The sequence below is a fragment of the Sphaerodactylus townsendi genome, unplaced genomic scaffold (genome assembly GCF_021028975.2).
Source record: "Sphaerodactylus townsendi isolate TG3544 unplaced genomic scaffold, MPM_Stown_v2.3 scaffold_34, whole genome shotgun sequence".
Taxonomy (NCBI): Eukaryota; Metazoa; Chordata; class Lepidosauria; order Squamata; family Sphaerodactylidae; genus Sphaerodactylus; species Sphaerodactylus townsendi.
This window is the reverse complement of record NW_025950517.1, coordinates 13,591-21,294: the sequence shown is the minus strand read 5'-3', so window position 1 is coordinate 21,294 and position 7,704 is coordinate 13,591. Positions and strand designations below refer to the sequence as shown.

Below are 7,704 nucleotides of genomic sequence, written 5' to 3'. Positions count from 1 at the left end.
AGCGCTCCGACGAGAGCTCCAGCGGCTGCAAACAAAGGCGAGGAGTGGTTGAGGAATACTGGGCACAGAAGGTAGAGGGGGTTTGACAGTCTTCAAATAACAAAATAAACGGACTGGAAATCAGTGACGCGAAGAAAGTAAACTCTGTGGCATGTTAAAAATACGAGGTGTGCCTCTCACTTTAAGGATTCACCGAAGAGGGTGAATTGCGTCAAAACAGTGAGACGGACGAGAGAGGGCGAACGGTGTCGGTGGGAGGTGAAGTAAAAGAGACGGTGAGACGAAACAAACTGTTGAGTCAAGGTGGGGAAAATTACGTATGGTAAACAAGGAACTAAAAGGAAATAAGAGGGGGAGGAAAAACGGAGTAACGACGAAGTGACTGCTTCAGTAATACATTAGACAACTTTTTAAAAACTTAAGTGAAGTGGAAATGAATACCTAATATAAACATAGTGGAGGTCGAAGGTTTGGGACAGCTGAAGGTGTACTCCCAATATACCTAGCGCCCCCTGGTGGAAAAAAATTGTATACAGGGGAAAAATAATAGCTAATTGAAGAACTTAGTTTCGAAACGGAGAGGAAGTCCCCCCCAGTATAAAAGAAATGACAGCCACTAATAAACAGAAGAATAATGGTAAAATGACAATGGAGGTTATGACTCCAGAAAAAACAAATGGGGAATTACATCTTAAATTGGAAAAATTATTGGAAATGACCACATGTCTCCAAAAAGCATCCGCTTCCTTCCAGGAAGAAACAAAACACTTCCAGGAGGAAACCAAAGATAGATTTAACAAACTGGATGATCATTACAACAAATTAGGGAACGAAATACAAGATATTAAGAAGGATCTAGTCGATTTAAAGAAAATGGAATCTACAATGAAAGAGGTTCAGAAGGAAGTCAAAAGCACAAAAGACTCGGTGGCAATACTAGAATGCCAAAATGACACAATGAAACAGGAGTTGGACCGTATGCGGGCTCAAATGGCTTTAATAGAACTAAAAGCAAAGGAGAATACCCTGCGACTGAGAGGAATACAGGAACAGGATAACGAAGACTTAAAAGGAATAATTACGAACGCAATAGCCTCTTTTTTGAAAATAAGAGAACTAAAGGTAGAAGAAAATATAGAAAAAGTATTTAGAGTCAATACGAGAACGGCTAGAACAAGAAGGACTCCAAGAGATGTGTTGGTTACCTTCTGGAGGAAAACGACCGGAGATGACATTCTTCAGAAACATTCCAAAGACAGATTCAGAATACAAGGACAAGAAATTATAGTTCTGAAGGAGACTCCCCAATATATATTGGATAAAAGACAATCATATAAACCATTGACAATGTGGCTGAAGGACAATCGGATAACTTTTCGTTGGAATACAATAGAAGGACTGTCATTCACATATAAATCCAAAAGACGGAACATCAATAATTTACAAGAAGCTAATGACTGCTTAGATAAGTTACAGAAGAACAAATTGATGTAACTCAAAAAGCAGAAGAAAAGGTGGGAGGGAAGTCTAAGTTCTTTATTATGTATTATAAAATGGATGGGGAAAACCCTCTAGATTTATGATGGTTACTTTCTATTGATTATTTATGTATTAGCTGGTGGGGATAATGTACTGACATTTAAGTTATATGTAAGATTGACATATGTAAGAGTAAGGCTAGATAGTAAATTAGGTTAATGGTTAAGGATTTAGGATTTAGAGAATACCTTAGTTAGAAGATTAGTAAGAATAATATTAGTAAAATAATAATAATAATAATAATTGATGTATATAGATATCAGTACACCTGGATGGTAAGAATAATTTATTTAAAAACCCAGCCTGTAGACCTCTACTAATTAGTTATTTATAGATTTAAGAAAAATAAATTATGTCTATGAATATATTTTCATTAAATGTGAATGGGCTTAACAGCCCGGTGAAACGAAAGAAAATTTTTAATTATGTTAAAAAGCTGAACCCTGAAATCACGTGTCTTCAGGAAACGCATATGAAAAAACAGGAAGAGAAATTTCTGCAGCACAAAGGGCTGGGGAAACTTTTTCACTCCTCCTTTACAAAAAAGAAGAAAGGCGTAGCTATTTATGTAAAGGAACAATTAAAACCTATATTAAGATTCAATGATAATTTGGGAAGATATATAGGAATAGAAATTGACTGTAACGGAAAAAAAATACTGGTAGTAGGAGTTTATGCTCCGAATCAGAAAAAAAGTAAGTTTTATGGTAAATTGCAGGAGGAATTGTTGCAGAATACGTGTGAAAACCAAATATTGATAGGGGATTTCAACGGATTGGTAAACCCCGAGGTAGACAGAAAAAGGAAACAATGTGTGTATACAAACAAGTTACCTAAGACCTTCTTCAACTTGATTGACCAAATAAAAATGAAGGATGTGTGGAGGGAATGCAAAAATAATCAAAGAGACTATACTTTTTATTCATACAGATACAAGTGTTATACAAGAATCGATATGATATGGGCAACGGAAGAGTTACTGATAAATACCGAAAATATTCAGATTCTTGAGTGCTCCATATCGGATCACAGCCCAGTACTTTGGAAATTAAACATTAAAAAGAAAACGAGGAATCATAGAATAAATGACTTCATTTTAAATATAGAGACGTATAAAAAAGAGTTAATAGGAAAAACAAAGGAATTTGTAGAAATTAATGAAAATTCAGTAAACAATCTAATGACAATTTGGGACGCCTTGAAGGCTTCCACCAGAGGCGAATTAATAATGATGAATTCAAGATATAATAAAAAGAAACGATTAAATCAAAATAATTTGCAACAACAATTAATTAAGATAGAACAGGAATTTAAAAAGAGACCTGGTAACAAAAAGTTAAAAAAAGAAATGGATAAAATTAAACAACAACTTGATAGTGAATATACAAACGAGATAGCAAAAAATTTAAAATATTTGAAGCAAAAGAACTTTGAATGGGCGAACAAACCTGGAAAATGGTTAACGAATAAATTAAAAAAACAAAGAAATGATAGATCAATATTGAAATTAAAAGAAGAAGGAAAAATAATAACAGAGGATAGAAAGATTGAAGAGATCTTAGTGAACTATTTTGCCGAACTATATAAAGAATCTTCTAATTTAAGTGAGCAAGAAATAGATGAGTATATAAAAGATATTGAAATTACACAAATTAAACAAGAAATCCAAGATACCCTAAATAAACCGATTAGTAAAGAAGAAATTCTGGAAACAATTAAAAACCTAAAAAAAGATAAATCCCCGGGACCAGATAAAATAACAGATAAATTCTACAAAATCACTTCAGATATAATTGTCCCATTGTTGGAGAAAATTTTTAATGAAATAATGGAAGGAAAGAAACCTCCAGAATCATGGTCCAAAACCCATATAGTACTTATACCTAAAGAGAAATGTGAGGAAATGACTAAAAAACAATTTAGACCTATCTCCCTGTTGAATCAGGATTATAAAATCTTCACATTAATTTTAGCTAAAAGACTTAAGGAATGTCTCAAAAATTATATAAATATTCACCAATCAGGTTTTTTACCAAATAGAGAAACAAAGGATAACAGAATTTTGGTTGACTTAATAGACTATATGGAAAAAAAATAGACCAAAAAACAGTGTTAATATTTTTAGATGCAGCCAAAGCATTCGATAATGTTAATTGGATATTTTTGAAAAAAATAATTAATAAAATGGGAATAAAAGGGAATTTTTTTACGGCGATTGACAAAATATATTTTGACCAAGAAGCACAACTAATAATAAATAATAGTGCATCTAAACCCTTTCAAATTACTAAAGGAACCAGACAGGGGTGCCCTCTCTCCCCCCTACTGTTTATAATTTATATAGAAACCTTGTTTAAAAAAATGAGCCTAGTAGAACAATGGAAAGGGATAACCTTAAAAGGACAGAATTATAAATACAAAGCGTACGCGGACGACGTTACATTGATCATAGAAAACCCTACAAAAGATAAAATAAGGAAAATTATTAACGTAATTGAGGAATATGGAAAATTTGCAGGACTAAAAATTAATAAAGATAAAACAAAGGTCCTTACGTTAAATATACCACAAAAGGAAAAAAAGAAACTTTCCAAGCTACTGGCTATGAATTAACAAATAAAGTTAAATACCTAGGAATTTGGCTCAGGGGGAAAAATAATTATTTGTTCGAAGATAATTACGTGAAAACTTGGCAAGAAATTAAAAATATGCTAAATCAATGGAAAAACATAACAGTGTCCTTCTTGGGAAGGATAAATATAATAAAAACGTACGTAGTTCCCAAATTGATGTTTCTATTTAGAAATTTACCAATAATCCTTTCAAAAAAACCAGTACAAAATTGGCAAAAAGAAATTATGAAGTTTATTTGGGGAAAGGGGAAGCCTCGGATTAAGTATACCTGCATGATAGACTCGAAAATGAGAGGGGGCCTGACAGTACCGGACCTATACACATATTTTGAAGCAAACGCATTTTTGTGGATAAAAGACTGGATTCTATTAAAAAATTCACACCTGCTGACAATAGAAGGATTTAATTTAATGAGAGGATGGCATGATTTTTTATGGCCAGTAGAACAGATTAAAATTATCGAAATTTTCAAGCACATGTAAAAAGGAAAGCATTGGGTAGGGTGTGGAATAAATATAAAAACATTTTCTATCAAAAAACACCCACCTGGATCTCAAGATCAGGAACCATACAAAATAAAGGAACATGCAGAACTAAATAAATGGCCCACATATAAAGATACACTTAAAAAAGTAAACCTAAAGAAGGTATTAAAAGAAAGAGAGGAACTTATTCAAGAGGAAATTAAATGTGGATGGTTTACATATTGGCAATTGAAAGAGATTTTTGATAAGGACAAAACAAATTGGAACTTTGCAAAGGATGATGAAGAATTAGATACAAACCTTCTCAAAAATGATTGTAACACAGTTAAAAAATGTATAACTTATTACTAAAGTTTAAAACTGAAAAGGAAACGGTTAAAACAAACATGATTTCATGGGCTAAAGATATAAAAAAGGAAATAAGTATGGAAGAATGGGAGCTTCTGTGGAAAAACTATAACAAATTCACCTGTTGTCAAAACCTAAAGGAAAATTTCTATAAAACCTTTTATAGGTGGCACTACACTCCCACCAGACTAGCAAAGATAGATAAAAATTCAAATGTTAAATGTTGGAACTGTAAAAAACATGAAGGAACATTAATCCACATGTGGTGGAATTGTAAGAAAGTGGTCAAATTTTGAAATAAAGTGATTAACACAATAAATAAGATCTTTAAAACTCAGTTAAATAAGAAACCGGAGATATTTATTCTGGGAATAACAAACGATAAAATAATTAAAAGAAATATGTCGCTTTTTCTTTATTTAATAACAGCTGCAAGATTAGAAATAAATCAAAATTGGAAAAATGTATCATCTATAAAATCCGTGAAATGGGAAAAAAGGATTAATGAAATAATGAACTGTGATAAATTAACATGGATTATGAGAGACAACCCGGAAAAACATAACGAAATTTGGCAACCTTATCTTTTGTATCTGAACGAGAAGATTAGATAGAGAGGTAAAGTAATAAAAGATATATAGTGAAAAGGAGAGTAAATTAGATTTGAGATATGAACAAGATATAGGAAGATGTTAAACTTTATTTTTTTTTAAAAAAAAAAAAAAAGATAGATTCTATAAGTATATGACCTTTTCTTTTTCCTGAAATTTAGACCAACAGATAACAACAATTACGCACCGGACGAAGACAGAGTCAACAGAGATTACTTGTGAAGTCTTTTTAATTTCATGTGATAAGAACTAATTTGTACAAATTTAAATTAGGAAAAGTGTTGGATAGTAGGAAAGATGCTAAATATTAAGATTTATCGTGTTTTTTCTTTCTTTTTTTTCCTTCTTCTTCTCTCTTCTCTTTTGTCTTAAGTAGTCATTCATTGTAATATATTTATATAACATGTACTTATTTTAATCCTAATAAACTTTAAAAAAATAAAAATAAACAGATACTTACAATAACAGCCAAATTGCATGTTGCATTCAAGAGCTGTTAACATACCATAGGTCAATTGCATCTGTTCAAATCTCCACCTAGTGTTTCTCTATGTTGGGTAAAAGTAGTTTTACTCACGAGGAAATTTGTATTTAACACATTTGGGTTTTAACAGACACTTACAATATCAGCCAAATGGCATATTGCATTTAAGAGCTGTTAACATACCATAGGTCAATTGCACCTGTTAAAATCTCAACCAAGTGTTTCTCTATGTTGGGTAGAAGTAGTTTTACTCAAGAGGAAATTTGTATGTAACACATTTGGGTTTAAACAGATACAATAACAGCCAAATTGCATTTTGCATTCAAGAGCTGTTAACATACCATAGGTCAATTGCACCTGTTCAGATCTCAACCTAGTGTTTCTCTATGTTAAGTAGGAGTAGTTTTACTCATGAGGAAACTTGTATGTTACACATGTGGGTTTTAACAGATACTTACAATATCTGCCAAATTGCACATTGGTGTCAAGAGCTGTTAACATACCATAGGTCAATTGTACCTCTTCAAATCTCCACCTAGTGTTTCTCTATGTTGGGTAGAAGTAGTTTTACTCAAGAGGAAATTTGTATGTAACACATTTGGGTTTAAACAGATACTTACAATATCTGCCAAATTGCACATTGGTGTCAAGAGCTGTTAACATACCATAGGTCAATTGCACCTGTTCAAATCTCCACCTAGTGTTTGTCTATGTTGGGTAGAAGTAGTTTTACTCATGAGGAAATTTGTATGTAACACATTTGGGTTTAAACAGATACAATAACAGCCAAATTGTATGTTACATTCAAGAGCTGTTAACATACCATAGGTCAATTGCACCTCTTCAAATCTCCACCTAGTGTTTCTCTATGTTAAGTAGGAGTAGTTTTACTCATGAGGAAACTTGTATGTTACACATGTGGGTTTTAACAGATACTTACAATATCTGCCAAATTGCACATTGGTGTCAACAGCTGTTAACATACCATAGGTCAATTGCATCTGTTTAAATCACCACCTAGTATAGCTATAGAAGAAAATATAACACAAGAGGAAATATTAAAGGTTATTAGAGAATTAAAAAATAATAAATCCCCCGGAACAGATGGGTTTACAGCGGAATATTATAAAGAAATGGCGGAAATTTTAGTTCCAGAACTTCAAAATTTATTTAATACAATAATAAGTGGCCAGAGAGCCCCAGATACATGGAGAGAGACGGAGATAGTGACAATCCTGAAACCAGGAAAAAATGCAACTTCAGTAGAATCTTATAGACCAATAAGCTTATTAAATCAAGATTATAAGATATTTGCAAAAATATTATCAAATAGGATTAGAAATATACTTCCTAAAATAATAGAACAAGACCAATATGGGTTTGTAAAAGGAAGAGACATATGTCATCCAATAAGAAACGTTTTAAATATATTAGAGCATGGAAAGAAAAATAAATATGCTATGATAAAACTAGATGTATATAAAGCATTTGATACAGTAAGTCATGAATTTCTTTTCCAAACAATAAAAAATTTTGGATTTGGAGAAAGATTCATAAACGTATTAAAAGAAGTATATAGAAATGCTAAGGCCAAGATAAGAGT

The 7,704-nt window shown here is 32.0% G+C and overlaps 1 long non-coding RNA gene across 1 annotated transcript; it reads left to right on the top strand.

Moving 5' to 3' along the window:
• The first annotated feature begins 3,833 nt into the window (after nucleotides 1–3,833).
• Nucleotides 3,834–7,482, top strand: LOC125425373. The gene is made up of 3 exons (XR_007243356.1): nucleotides 3,834–3,845; nucleotides 4,818–4,820; nucleotides 7,128–7,482. It is a non-coding gene; the product is annotated as an uncharacterized LOC125425373 (long non-coding RNA).
• Nucleotides 7,483–7,704: the final 222 nt, after the last annotated feature.